Source organism: Echinops telfairi, unplaced genomic scaffold, assembly GCF_000313985.2.
Source record: "Echinops telfairi isolate 266 unplaced genomic scaffold, ASM31398v2 ScPeMD7_18;HRSCAF=68, whole genome shotgun sequence".
NCBI lineage: Eukaryota > Metazoa > Chordata > Mammalia > Afrosoricida > Tenrecidae > Echinops > Echinops telfairi.
In genome coordinates this window covers 51,288,335-51,294,741 of record NW_022103915.1, presented here as the reverse complement: position 1 = coordinate 51,294,741, position 6,407 = coordinate 51,288,335, and the positions used below count along the sequence as shown (strand labels likewise).

At 40.2% G+C, this 6,407-nt stretch overlaps 1 non-coding gene across 1 annotated transcript; it reads right to left on the bottom strand.

Annotated features, from left to right (window-relative positions):
* Positions 1 to 6,225: 6,225 nt before the first annotated feature.
* On the bottom strand, positions 6,226 to 6,332 carry LOC115868809. The gene has a single exon (XR_004045787.1). It is a non-coding gene; the product is annotated as a U6 spliceosomal RNA (small nuclear RNA).
* Positions 6,333 to 6,407: the final 75 nt, after the last annotated feature.

Sequence of the window (6,407 nt, the reverse complement as noted above, 5' to 3'; positions counted from 1 at the left end):
CTATAAAAGTCAAGCCCTTTGGTAAGAAAGTCATGAAATATGGGAGATAGAGCAGACATGGGGGCAGAAGAGAGAAAAACCAAAAATGCAGAAAATACCACCACAGTAGAAGTGCCAGAAGCTGCAGGAGCGGAGGGACAGCTCGGAGCATCTGAGTATCTTCTGAGTGTAAAAAGCCAGCTGAGATAAGAAACCAGTGCATCCCAGAAGCAGGCGTAGCAATCAGAGGCCCAGTGGCTTAGTAATTTAGTGCCACTAGAGTAGGAAATACCACGAGCAGATGGCTTTAACAAGCAAATTTATCCTCTCACAGTTTAGAGACTACAAGTCTGAATCCAGGGCACCAGTTCTAGGGGAAGGGTGTCTCTCTTTAGGCTCACAGTTTTGAAGGAAGGTTCTTGTTTCCTGTCAACATGTGTGAACCCAGCATTCCTCGGAGCTGGTGTCCTATGTGTGTCTTGATATCAATCGTCCCTGGATCTAGGAGGTTCTCAATCCAGGGACTGTGGTAGTTAGGGATTATGCCAACTAGACACTCGAAACTAATCAATAAGGGGAAGGCTGATGATACCTCCTTGATGTCATAACCCTTTTGTTTAAGAGCAAGATGAACAGAAATGATCTCTCTCTCTGCCCTGTTGCCTCTCTGCTTGTTGGGATTCTACCACATTCCCACTGACCGTGGATCCACGTGACTCTACAGTCACTGGCCTGTGATCTTCCTGCTTCTCAGTTCACCTGTCTGCGTCACTGGCCTGCTGCTTTGTGAGTCTGAAGAGGGGTCAAGGACTAGCACCAGACTTAGGGACTTGAATTGGACTGCACTAGAACTTCTTGATATATAAATACTTCTTGATATAAAGTTCTGTCTTATACATAGATGAGTGTCACTGGATTTGTTGTTCTAGACAACCCAGCCTAACACAGAGACTCAGGTCCAATGCACGGAAGGCTCTTGACTCTTCTTTCTTGGTTTTACTAAGGTCCTTCCTTCTCTACTACATCTCTCTCCTTTCATCCTTTGGAAAATGAAAGGTGATACACACCCTAGAGAAACTCAGGGTTATGACCCAAGTAAGGGTGTTGTTGCATTTGATCACATCAGATCAAATCATGGGGGTGATTACATCATTGTAACTGTCAGTAGTGGTGACTGGCCACCATCTAGTTCTTCTGGCCACTGGGTAGATAGAGTTGTGTCTGGTGTAGATTTGTTTTTCTCTCTGGGGTTTTGTTACTTTCTTATTGTTTTGAAGAACCCTGGTCAGCAGGGTTGACCTGTTAACTACAAGATCATTTGTTGGAACCCACCAGCTGAACCACAGAAGAAAGAAGAGACTGTCAGATTTACAGCCTCAGAAACCCACCGGGTCAGTTCTACACTATCCGATACAGTCACTAGGTGTTGGGATTGCTGTGCACAGATCCATATGTGCATTTATTGACTCTCAGCTTTTGTCAGATTTTCACAAGGTCCCAAAAGAAGGATAAGATTATGATTTTCTGGTTTTAATAATTATTCAGGTTGATGTCCTTCACCAGGCACATATCAGTTACAATGCATACCTAGCAGAACTTACACTTGGTTATTGGTTTTTTGTTTGTTTGTTTGATGTTTTCCTGAGAAGAGATCTTAGCCCTAGTAGTGTTGAAATCAACTCTATACAAGATGAGCTATTGCTTTGCATTTTAATTTAATACAATGTCTGTTTAAGACTAACTTCCGATTGTTGACAATTCATGCATGTATTCAGAGCTTCTCCGTTGCTATGGCATCTCAAGCCACCTCAACCAATTCCTCTTTCAGCTACTATCAGTCCTGTGGCTTTACTATGCCACCCTCATGTCCACCCTACTCGGACACAATGATCTCTAAAGGGCCTTCGCAGGATCCATGATCCTGATGAATTGCACTGCCTCTGACTTTGTTTCTTAAGCCTTATTCCCACTCTGAAAATGGAGTCCCAGAATCAAGGGAAGGACTTGCCCAAAGTAGTTTCACAGCCTCCTCGCATTAAATTCTTTCCCTTGTCTTTGTCTGTGTTAGATGCCGTTGAGTCAGTTCTGACTCATGGCAACAAAATGAAATATTGCACGGACCTGCATCACCCTCAGTCATTGCTATTGGTCACCCCACTATTGCATCAATCCATCGAATGAAGGGTCTTCTTTTTTATTGACCCACTACTTTATGAAGGGAGATATCTTCTCCAGGCACTGGCTCCTCCTGATAATAAGTCCAAAGTATGTAAGACAAAGCCTTGCCATCCTCCCTTTGAAGGAGCAGTCTGTCTGTCTGTACTTCTTCCAAGAAAGGCAGCCTACAGTACTTTCCATATTTTTTGTTCAAGACCATACTTCAAGTGCATTAATTCTTCTGTGGTTTTCCTTATTTAAGGTCCAACTTCCACATGTATATGAGGCAACTGAAAATACGATGACTTGAAGTAAGTACATTTTACATCTTTGTTCTTTAACACTTTCAAGAGATTTTTTTGGTAGCAGATTTGCCCAATGCAATACACCCTTAATTTCTTGACTGGTCCTTCCATGAGCATTGATTGCAGATATAAGGAAAATGAAATCCTTGACAGTCAATATCTTCTCCATTTATCATGCTGTCTATTGGTCCAGTTGTGAGGATTTTAGTTTATGTTGAGATGTAATTTATACTAAAGGCCATAAAAAGCCAGGTTGTATTATCTGCATATCACAGGTAACAACACGCAGAAACAGTTAACAACTAAGTCTCCCTTCATCCCCTAAGTCAGGTTCTTTTTCACATCACCCAGCATCTCAAATTATTTACTCAGCCCCAAGATTGATGGTACAAACCTGACACACACCCATTCTAATTTAAACCACACAGTATCTCCTTGTTCTGTTTGATTAACTAACTGTTTCTTGATCTTTGTACAGGTTAAGTACTCTAGAGGATAATTAAGTATTCTAGAATCCCCAATCTTTGCAATGTTACTCAAACTGTGTTGTGATACATACAGCTAAGTAATTTGCATAGTCAATGTGTTAGTCTGGGTACTTTAGAGAAACAAATCCACAGAAACTCATGCATAAGAGAGAGTTTTACATAAAGGTTAAGTGCACATCAAGAAAACATCCCACCCAGTGCTGCCCAAGCCCACATTCCAAAATTAACCCATATGTCTAACACCAATTCACAAAGTCCTCCTCCATCTCACAAAACAGATGCAATGATGCTGACTGCAGGGAGAAAGCCGAGTCCGTGAATGTGTAAGCATCTCAGTGCTGGCAGGGGTCTGTCTCCACAGGGGTGCTCCAGCATCCAGGGCTGCATCAGGGTAGGTCCATGTGTAAGGTAACCAGATTTTAACATTGGTAAAGCGGGACACCATTGACCGGCAGTGGGTGGGTGGGTGGTGGGGCTGGGGGTGGTGTTCTTGATTAAAAATTTGGTCTATATGGAGCAACAAAAATTTTCATAGAATGCAAAAATAGTATTGTTATATATTTTTTTTTAATTTAAACATAAGTACAATTTACAAATATAATACATTTAAAAACTATGTATAGTATTATTTTATTCTTTGGCATATTTCTCATTTTTTTTAGTAGATTGCTGTCGTTGTTTAAAAGGTCATGAAATTTTTCACAAGAATTTGTTAAATTATATTTCACACATAAAATGGCTTTCAAAGTCTCAACACTTAATTGTGAATTTTCTGATGCCAAAGAAACTTAGTTGATAATCAGTAGTTTCAGGAGGTGGCACAGGATCAAGAACCAATCACATTGGAGGCCTCTGTGTGGGCATGGTCTGCCCCTAAGGATTATGGGAATTCCTGTAATTCCTCCTTGGACGCTAGAGACACACTCTCTCTGCTCACTATCCAGGAAACATTGCAGCTGAGAGATATGGAACTAAGCTAATACCCTGAGCTGGAGAAGCTGCATGGAGACTCCTGCCAGTGCTGAGATGCTTCTACAGCCACTAGATCCACAAGACTTTATTTATCATAGAAAAACGTGTTCAGTTGCAGCATTAGTTCCTGGTAAAGACAGCACGTATTCCACAATTTTTAGTGTATTATTGTATGGAATATGGTTTGTTTCAAAATGATGAAATATTTCTAACCATTTGTTCTCTATTGTGATTTTTGCTGATGCCTAAGATTTAACCTTTTCCTTGTCAATATATTTTAAAAATAATGATACCTCATTAAAAAGATCATTTTCGGAAATATTACTATACAGGAAATTTTGAGTAATATGATCGAATGATTTTTGCATATCATTCCAGCACTTTCTGCTAAATTCAAGAAAATGTATGTATTTATGAAAGAAAGAAAGAAATTACTTACCTAAATTATCTGAATAGCTGATTGGTTGACATCACTTGTTTAACTAGCACTAGCACACAGTATGGTGTGTATCATCTGAGAGACAGTTACAAAATGTTTTCGTTGTTGCCAATGCCAAAAACTGCCATTGTTCATTAAGTCCAAACAATGATGTCAAATTCTAACAACTGATCAACAGTGCAAACTTTGATAAGCAATTCTCGATAATCATTTCTCAACAACTATTTGTTATTATTAAAGTTTAACATTATAAAATTCACAAAAATAATATAAAACTCATATCCTGGCGAAATAGCCACATGGCAGCTGAAAAGCATATATTCCTCTCCTGTTCTCCTGCCATTCTCTAGCTTGTCATGCATTCTTTAAAAAAATCGGGACTTTTAAAAAACACCACGGGACACGAGACAAATTGTTAAAAATCAGGACTGTCCCGCCAAAAGCGGGACATCTGGTCACCTTATATGTGGCTTCTCCTCAGGGATGTCTTGCAGGAAGTCAGCCTTGCCAGCTGAAGCAGGGAACCAGTTAAGGCAGCTGCATCCTGGTCTGACAACAGTCATAAAGCAAGAGACCTGAAAACTAGAAATGCTAGGCTCACTGAGCCATTTATCCCTCTACCCTTCAATTAACCCCACATGTGTTTATCGGCCAGGTTGGCACAATAAACTAATTACTTCAGCCAATAATACTTAGGTAAACCTCTCTCTGGAGTTGTCAGCTTTCAGTCAAGATCCGTCTGACATCAATAATAATATCCTTCATTTCATAGGCTCTTCTGAATTCAATTCGATTTTCTGGCAGATCCCTGTCCATATACTATTGCAATACTTTTTAAACTACATTCAGCAAAATTTCAATGGCTTGTGATATTAATGCTATTATTTGATGGTTCCACAATCTATTGAGTCATCTTTCTTGGAATGGGCACAAATAAGGATCTCTGCTGGTCAGTTGGCCCAGTAACTGTCTTCCAAATTTCTTGGCATAGGCAAGTGAGTGCTTCCAGCATTGCGCCAGCTTGCTGAAACATTTCAATTGATATTTCATCAATTTCCTGAGCCTTTTCTTTGCCAACACCTTCAGTGCAGCTGGGACTTCTTCTTCCAACACGATTGGTTCTTGATCCTGTGCCACCTCCTGAAACTACTGATTATCAACCAAGTTTCTTTGGCACCGTGACATGGTGTAGTCTATCTTCTTGTTATGCTTCCTCTATTACGGTAGTTACATAATCTGGTGTCAATTTGGGACTTGAGAGGATTAAGAGTGAAGGAGTGGAGTCTAGTCTGTCAATCGGGTCATAGCCAATGAGGCCTCTGTGTGGGCATGGTCTTCCCCTAAGGATTATGGGAATTCCTGTAATTCCTCCTTGGACGCTAGAGACACACTCTCTCTGCTCACTATCTAGGAAACATTGCAGCTGACAAGAGATATGGAACTAAGCTAATACCCTGAGCTGGAGAAGCTGCCTGGAGACTCCTGCCAGTGCTGAGATGCTTCTACAGCCACTAGATTCACAAGACTTTGCACCCATTGGCCTGTGATTGTTCTACATTTGGCATCATTGCATGTGTTTCATGAGTCTGAAGAGGACTTTATAGATTGGTATTAGACATATGGGCTAATATTGGACTTTTGGACTTGATCTTGATCTGGACTGGGCTGGGATGTTTTCTCAATATTCAACTGCTCTCGTATATAAAGCTCTTTCTTATACACATATGAGTCTCTATGGATTTGTTTCTCTAGACTATGCAGACTAACACATAAATGCGTTATTTTGCCCTTCAATAATGCCACTCAAAGCTAGAATTCTTTCATTAGTTCTTTCAGCTTGATGAATTCCAAGTGTCTTCTTTATTGTCTTTTTATTTTTTATTTACTTAATATGGAACGCTTCACGAATTTGCGTGTCATCCTCGTGCAGGGGCCATGCTAATCTTCTCTGTATCGTTCCAATTTTAGTATATGTGCTGCCGAAGTGAGCACTCTTTCGATTTTTAAACTCCAGTTCTTTACGCATTTTATTATGGTACTTTGTCTTCCAGAGATACCCTTTGAAAT